The sequence below is a fragment of the Macaca fascicularis genome, chromosome 3, assembly GCF_037993035.2.
Source record: "Macaca fascicularis isolate 582-1 chromosome 3, T2T-MFA8v1.1".
In the NCBI taxonomy this organism is placed as follows: Eukaryota; Metazoa; Chordata; class Mammalia; order Primates; family Cercopithecidae; genus Macaca; species Macaca fascicularis.
Window position 1 is genome coordinate 74762326 of NC_088377.1, and position 7085 is coordinate 74769410.

Sequence of the window (7085 nt, forward strand, 5' to 3'; positions counted from 1 at the left end):
CCTGTAATCCCAGCATTTTGGGAGGCTGAGACAGGTGGATCACTGAAGGTCAGGAGTTCAAGACCAGCCTGACTAACGTGGTGAAACCTTGTCTCTACTAAAATTACAAAAATTAACCAGGTGTAGTGGTGTGCAGCTGTAATCCCAGCCACTTAGGAGGCTGAGGCAAAATAATTGCTTGAACTTGGGAGTCAGAGGTTGCAGTGAGCTGAGATCATTCCTCTGCACTCCAACCTGGGTGACAGAGTGAGACTCCTTCTCAAAAAAGAAAAAGAGGAAAAAAATGAAAGTCTGTTCAAAGAAATAATAACAGAAAACTTTCCAAAATTTGGGAAAGATATAAATCTCCAAGTATAAGAAGGTCAGAGATCACCAGACAGAGTAAAGCCAAATAAGATTACCCTAGGACATAGGATAATAAAACCCTCAAAGGCCTAAGACAAATAAAATACTAAAAGCAGCAAGGGAAAATAAGTGAATAATATAAAAGAGCTCCAAATGACTGGCAACAGACTTCTAAATGGCAACTGTCCAACCCAGGAGAGAGTGGGAGTATATGTAAAGTACTGAAAGACTAAAATTGTCAACTGCGAATACTGTACCCAGCAAAGCTATCCTTCAAACACGAAGGGGAGATAGTCTTTCTCAGACAAACAAAAGTTAAGAGAATGCATCCCATCAGACCCCTCTGACAAGAAATGCCAAAGAAACTTCTTCAGTCTGAAAGAGAAAAACACAAATGTGCAAAAAAGAAAACATCTAAAGTTATAAAAACCAGTGGTAATAATAAGCCCACAGACAAACTCAACATTTTGTAATTGTAACTGTAGTATGCAGTCCACTTATCATTTTAGTATGATGACTAAAAGACAAATCTATCAAAAACAAAAGTATCTACAGAACCTGTTAAGAGAGAAGAAATACAAAGATACGTAAAGTGACATAATAAAATTCAAAATGTGGGGAAGTGTAGAGCTTTCTTAGTTTTTTTCTTTGTTTATATTATTTTGTGATTAAAGTCATCACTTTAAGATATTTTTGTAATCTTCATAATCACAAAACAAAATGTTCTAATAAATACACTGAAAATAAAAAGCAACAAATTAAAACACAGTACCATAGAAAGTTAACCACAAAGAAGAGACAGTGAGAAAGAGAGGAGTTACAAAACAACAAAGATACAAGTCACAAAATGACAATAGTACTTATTTATCAGTACTTATTTATCAAAAGAATGAACTCATTTCTTCAATTGAGAGACACTGAGTGGATGAATGAATAAAGAAACAAGATTCATATACACACTGCCTACAATGAACCCATTTCATCAGTAAAGACACGTAGAAACTGAAAATGACAGGATGAGAAAAAATTCCATGCGAATGGAAACCAAAAAAGAGCAGGAGTGGCAATACTTATATCATATAAAATAGACCACAAGTAAAATGTAAAAAGATAAAGAAGGTCACTATGTAATGATAAAGGGGTCAATTTCGAACACCCCAGTGGAGAAGCTGAGGTCAACATCATATTTTAAGTATTTAAGGTGGATACAAAACTATTTCAGCAATACAGACAATTAAGTGTGTTGTTGTGGACGATGATGCTGTTGGTAAAACAAGTCTCCTGATATCCTACACAACAAACAAATTTCCATCGGAACATGTGCTGACTGTTTTTGACAATTATGCAGTCAGTTATGATTGGTGGAGACCCATATACTCTTGGGCTTTTTGATACTGCAGAGCAAGAGCATTATGACAGATTACTACTACTGAGTTATCCACAGACAGATGTATATCTAGTCTGTTTTTCAGTGGTCTCTCCACCTTCATTTGAAAATGCGAAAGAAAAGTGGGTGCCTGAGATAACTCGCCACTGTCCAAAGACTCCTTTTTTGCTTGTTGGGATCCAAATTGGCCTCAGAGATGACCCCCCTACTATTGAGAAACTTTCCAAGAACAAACAGAAGCCTATCACTCCAGAGACTGCTGAAAAGTTGGTCCGTGACCTGAAGGCTGTAAGGTATGTGGAGTGTTCCGCACTCACACAGAAAGGCCTAAAGAATGTGTTTGACGAAGCAATATTGGCTGCCCTGGAGCCTCCAGAACCAAAGAAGAGCCGCAGGTGTGTGCTGCTATGAACATCTCTCCAGAGCCCTTTCTGCCCAGCTGGTGCTGGCATCATACTAAAAGCAGTGTTTAAATCAAACTAAAGATTAAAAATTAAAGTTCATTTTTGCAATAATGGCAAATGCCCTGCACCTACCCACATACACTCACGTGAGATAAGGCCATAGGTATGGCCCCTTCCCCCTCCCAGGACTAGGTGACTTTGAGTAATTGTGTATTGTCAGAAAAGTGATTAGTACTAGTTTTTGTTTTGTAGCTTGAAAAAATAATTTTTTGTTTGTTTAAAAGCAAGGTATACAGACTAACAAATTGTTGAAGCTGCTCCCTGGTTCCACTCTGGAGAGTAATCTGGGACATCTTAGTGTTTTGAGTTTTTTTTTTTCCTCCTCTTTTTTTCGAGGATTGTGTGTGGGGTTTGTTTTTAGTCTTGTTTTTTTAAATTCATTAACCAGTGGATAGCCGTTAAGGGGAGGAGGATGGATTGATTCCACCTTCCACTTCCTAGATCTAGTTTAGAAAACATGTTCCTCATCTGGTGCTCTTAGGAAGGAGTAGAGTAAATGCTTCATTTAGTAACATGTGGCTTTTTGAAAGCTGCCTTTTCTCCCCACCCTGGAGTAGATCCAGTATTGGATGAAACTCATGAAAGTGGGTGGAGCTTGTCTTGCCCCTTCTCTTTTCTAGGACACACTATATGTGATTGTGACTTTCAAGGACATTTGTTTGCCATTTGCTGATTTTTTGGGGAAGTTAATTTCTAACTTCTCTCACTGATAAATGAAGAAAAGTATTGCACCTTTGAAATACACCAAATGAATTGAGTTTGTAATTTAAGAAAATTTTTTCCCTGTCTAAAAAATGGAGTCAATCTAGCAAGAAAATATAACAATTATAAATATATACTCAAAACAAGAGCACCCGAGTACATAAAGCAAACATTAATAGATCTAAACAGAGAGAAAACTGCAATATATTAATAGTAGGGTACTTCAACACTCTGAGGAAAGAACAGCTCATTCTGACAGTAAATCAACAACCACCACAAAATTGGAGTTAAGCTACACACTTGACCAAATGAGCCTGACATTTATAGAACATGTCAGTCAGTAGCTTCAGAGTACATATAATTCTCATCAACATGTGAAACATTCTCCAGGCCTATATGTTAGGCTACAAAATAATCCTCAACAAATGCAAAAAAAGTCAAAATTATATCTTTTTTTTTAACCACAAAAGAAAAAAACTTGACAACAATAACGAGGAACCTTGGAAACTACACAAACACATGGAAATTAAAGAACATGCTTCTGAATATTCAGTGGTTCAGTAAAGAAGAAGAAAATTTTAAAATGTTTGGAAACAAAAATAGAAATGCAATATACAAAAAAACTGAAGAATACAACAAAAGCAGTGATGAGAGGGAAGTTTATTGCAATAAGTGCTTACATTTAAAAAAAACAGAAAAGTTTTATATAAACAACATAACAATATACTAAAGTAACTAGAAAAGCAAAAACAAACTAAATCCAAATTTGGTAGAAGCAAAGAAATAATAAAGATGAGAGGAAAAATCAGTAAAATTGAGACTAAGAAGGTATACAAATGACCAACCAAACAAAAAGTTGAGGATTTGAACAGATAAAAGAGACAAATCTTTAGCTAGACTAAAAAAGGATAGAAGACCCAAAGAAATAAAATCAGAAATGAAAAAGGAGACATAACAACTGATATCACAAAAATGCAAATAATTATTAAAAACTATTCTCAACAACTGTATAGCCACAAACTGGAAGACCTGGAAGAAGTGCGTAAATTCCTGCACACAAACAACCTACCAAGACTGATCCATGAAGAAATAGAAAATATGAAAAAAACCAGTCAGAGTAATGAGATTTAAGGCATTATAACAAGTCCCCCATCAGCAAAAAGCCAAGGATCTGGCTTCAATGATGAATTCTACCAAACGCTTAAAAAGGAACTGATACCGGCCGGGCGCGGTGGCTCAAGCCTGTAATCCCAGCACTTTGGGAGGCCGAGACGGGCGGATCACGAGGTCAGGAGATCGAGACCATCCTGGCTAAGCCGGTGAAACCCCGTCTCTAGTAAAAAACACAAAAAAATAGCCGGGCGAGGTGGCGGGTGCCTGTAGTCCCAGCTACTCGGGAGGCTGAGGCAGGAGAATGGCGTAAACTCGGGAGGCGGAGCTTGCAGTGAGCCGAGATCCGGCCACTGCACTCCAGTCTCGGCGACAGAGCAAGACTCCGTCTCAAAAAAAAAAAGGAACTGATACCAATTCTATTCAAATTCTTTAAAAAAAAAAATTAAAAAGAGGCCGGGCACGGTGGCTTATGCCTGTAATCCTGGCACTTTGGGAGGCCGAGGCAGGTGGATCATGAGGTCAGGAGATCAAGACCATCCTGGCTAACACAGTGAAATCCCGTCTCTACTAAAAAAAAAAAAAATACAAAAAATTAGCCAGGAGTGGTGGCCTGTAGTCCCAGCTACTTGGGCGTCTGAGGCAGGAGAATGGCATGAACCCAGGGGCTGGAGCTTGCAGTGAGCTGAGATCACACCACTGCACTCCAGCCTGAGCAATAGAGCAAGACTCTGTCTCAAAAAAAAAAAAAAAAAAAAATTAAAAAGGAGGGAATACTTCCAAACACATTCTGTGAGATAGCATTTGCCTGATACTAAACCCAGATAAGGATATAACAATAGCAAACTACAGGCAGGACAATATCTTCAACGAACATAGACAAAAATGTGCTCAACAAAATACTAGAAAATCCTCACTCAATCCATATTGAAAAGATCATTCACCATGATTAAATAGGATTCATCCCAGGATGCAAGCATGATTCAACATACATGAATCAATAAAATCTCATATATCACATTAACAGAACCAAAACCAAAACCATATTATTATTTCAATTGATGTTTAAAAAGCATTCGACTTCATAGTAAAATAAATAGAGTGTACAGTAAATACAGTATAATTAAAATCCAACTTTATAGTAAAACATTCAACAAACTGTGTAGAGAAGAAATGTACTTCAATGAAATAAAAGACTAAATATGACAAACCCACATCTAACTGCAAACTGGAAAGAATTGGAACTGTTTTCTCTAAGTTTTGGAACAAAACAAGGATACCCACTTTCACCACTTTTATTCAATATAATATTAGAAGTCCTATCAGACCAATCAAGCAAAAGAAAGAGAAATAAAGGGCATGTAAATTGGAAAGCAAGAAGTCAAATTATCCTCGTTCTCAAACAACATGATCTTGTATTTAGAAAACCCTAAATATTCTACAAAAAAATTGGTTAGAACTGACAAATGAATCAGTAAAGTTAGGGATACAAAATCAACATATAAAAATCAGTAGCATTTATGTATGCAACAATGAATACTCTTAAAAAGAAATAGGCTGGAGGTGGTGGCTCACGCCTATCATCCCAGCACTTTGGGAAGTCGAGGCGGGCAGATGTTTTTTAAAAATATTTTAAAGGAGTATCTTTAAACACTTTATTACATATATTATGGTCTGCTTGCCACTTATACTCACTGAATTCACATTGTTAGCATCAGTTTTAAGAAAATTATTAGAATCATTTTAAATGTATCTACAAACACTTCATACATAATATGCATAACTGACATAACCCTCTTCACAACAAAGAAGTAACATATATAAGAAAAAGTTTTTATTAAGGAAGTATGTTTAAACACATACATACTTTAGACATTGGTAAACACTTTTATTGATTGAATTAATACTATTTATTAATGCAACTCATAAGTAACATTCTTAAAATTATCTTTTAAACATAGGTGTAGTCACACTTCATATATTACATTGATTCATTGAAGTAACACTTTTTTATTATTATTATACTTTAAGTTCTGGGATACATGTGCAGAACGTGCAGGTTTGTTACATAGGTATACACGTGCCATGGTGGTTTGCTGCACCCATCAACCTGTCATCTACATTAGGTGTTTCTCCTAATGCTATCCCTCGCCTTGGCCCCCACCCATCGACAGCCCTGGTGTGTGGTGTTCCCCTCCCTGGGTCTATGTGTTCTCATTGTTCAACTCCCACTTATGAGTGAGAGCATGCAGTGTTTGGTTTTCTGTTCTTGTGTTAGTTTGCTGAAAATGGTGGTTACAAAGCCTGTAAGCCTCATGCTACAAAATATCTTTGAAGTAAGTATGTTTTGGATATCACTACAGATATTATAACTTGGTAACCATTTACAATGAGTGAATTAACACTGTTAACAATACAGCTAATAAGTAATATTGTTAGATTTATTAAATGTGTCTATAAAATCTTTACACATACATGTATTCACTAATATACTACTACTTGCAGTGAAGCCTTACATAGTAAGATACATCTTTCAAACAAATAACTTCAAACCCTTTATTACATACATCAGAGTATAGGGTCAAACTGAAATAATCAAAAAGTTCAGAGTCTAGTTAAAAGAGAACTTATTCAAGTATAAAGATTAAGGATCAGCCAAGCATGGTACCTCATGCGTATAATCCCAGCACTTTGAAAGGCCACGGTGAGTGGATTTCCTGAGCTCAGGAGTTCAAGACCAGTCTGGGCAACATAGCAAGACCCTGTCTCAACAGAGAATACAATAATTATCCTGGCATAGTGGCTCAGGCCTGTGGCCAGAGACATTTGGAAGACTGAGGTGGGAGGATCACTTAAGCCTGGGAGGCAGGTCATACCACTGCACTCCAGCCTGTGTGACAGAGTAAGACGTTGTCTCAAAAAAAGGATTAAAGATGGTCACCCAGGAGCATAGATTCAAGTTGCCCTTAATTTACATTCTGATTAGTAGTCCTTACAACTGGATTTTTTTTAAAGAAGTGGCAGGCGGCCAGGCGCGGTGAATCACACATGTAATCCCAGCACTTTGGGAGGCTAGG

At 36.9% G+C, this 7085-nt stretch overlaps 1 pseudogene; it reads left to right on the forward strand.

The window, feature by feature from the left end:
* The first annotated feature begins 698 nt into the window (after nucleotides 1-698).
* Nucleotides 699-2194, forward strand: LOC102142837 (cell division control protein 42 homolog pseudogene; annotated as a pseudogene).
* The last annotated feature ends 4891 nt before the right edge of the window (nucleotides 2195-7085 follow it).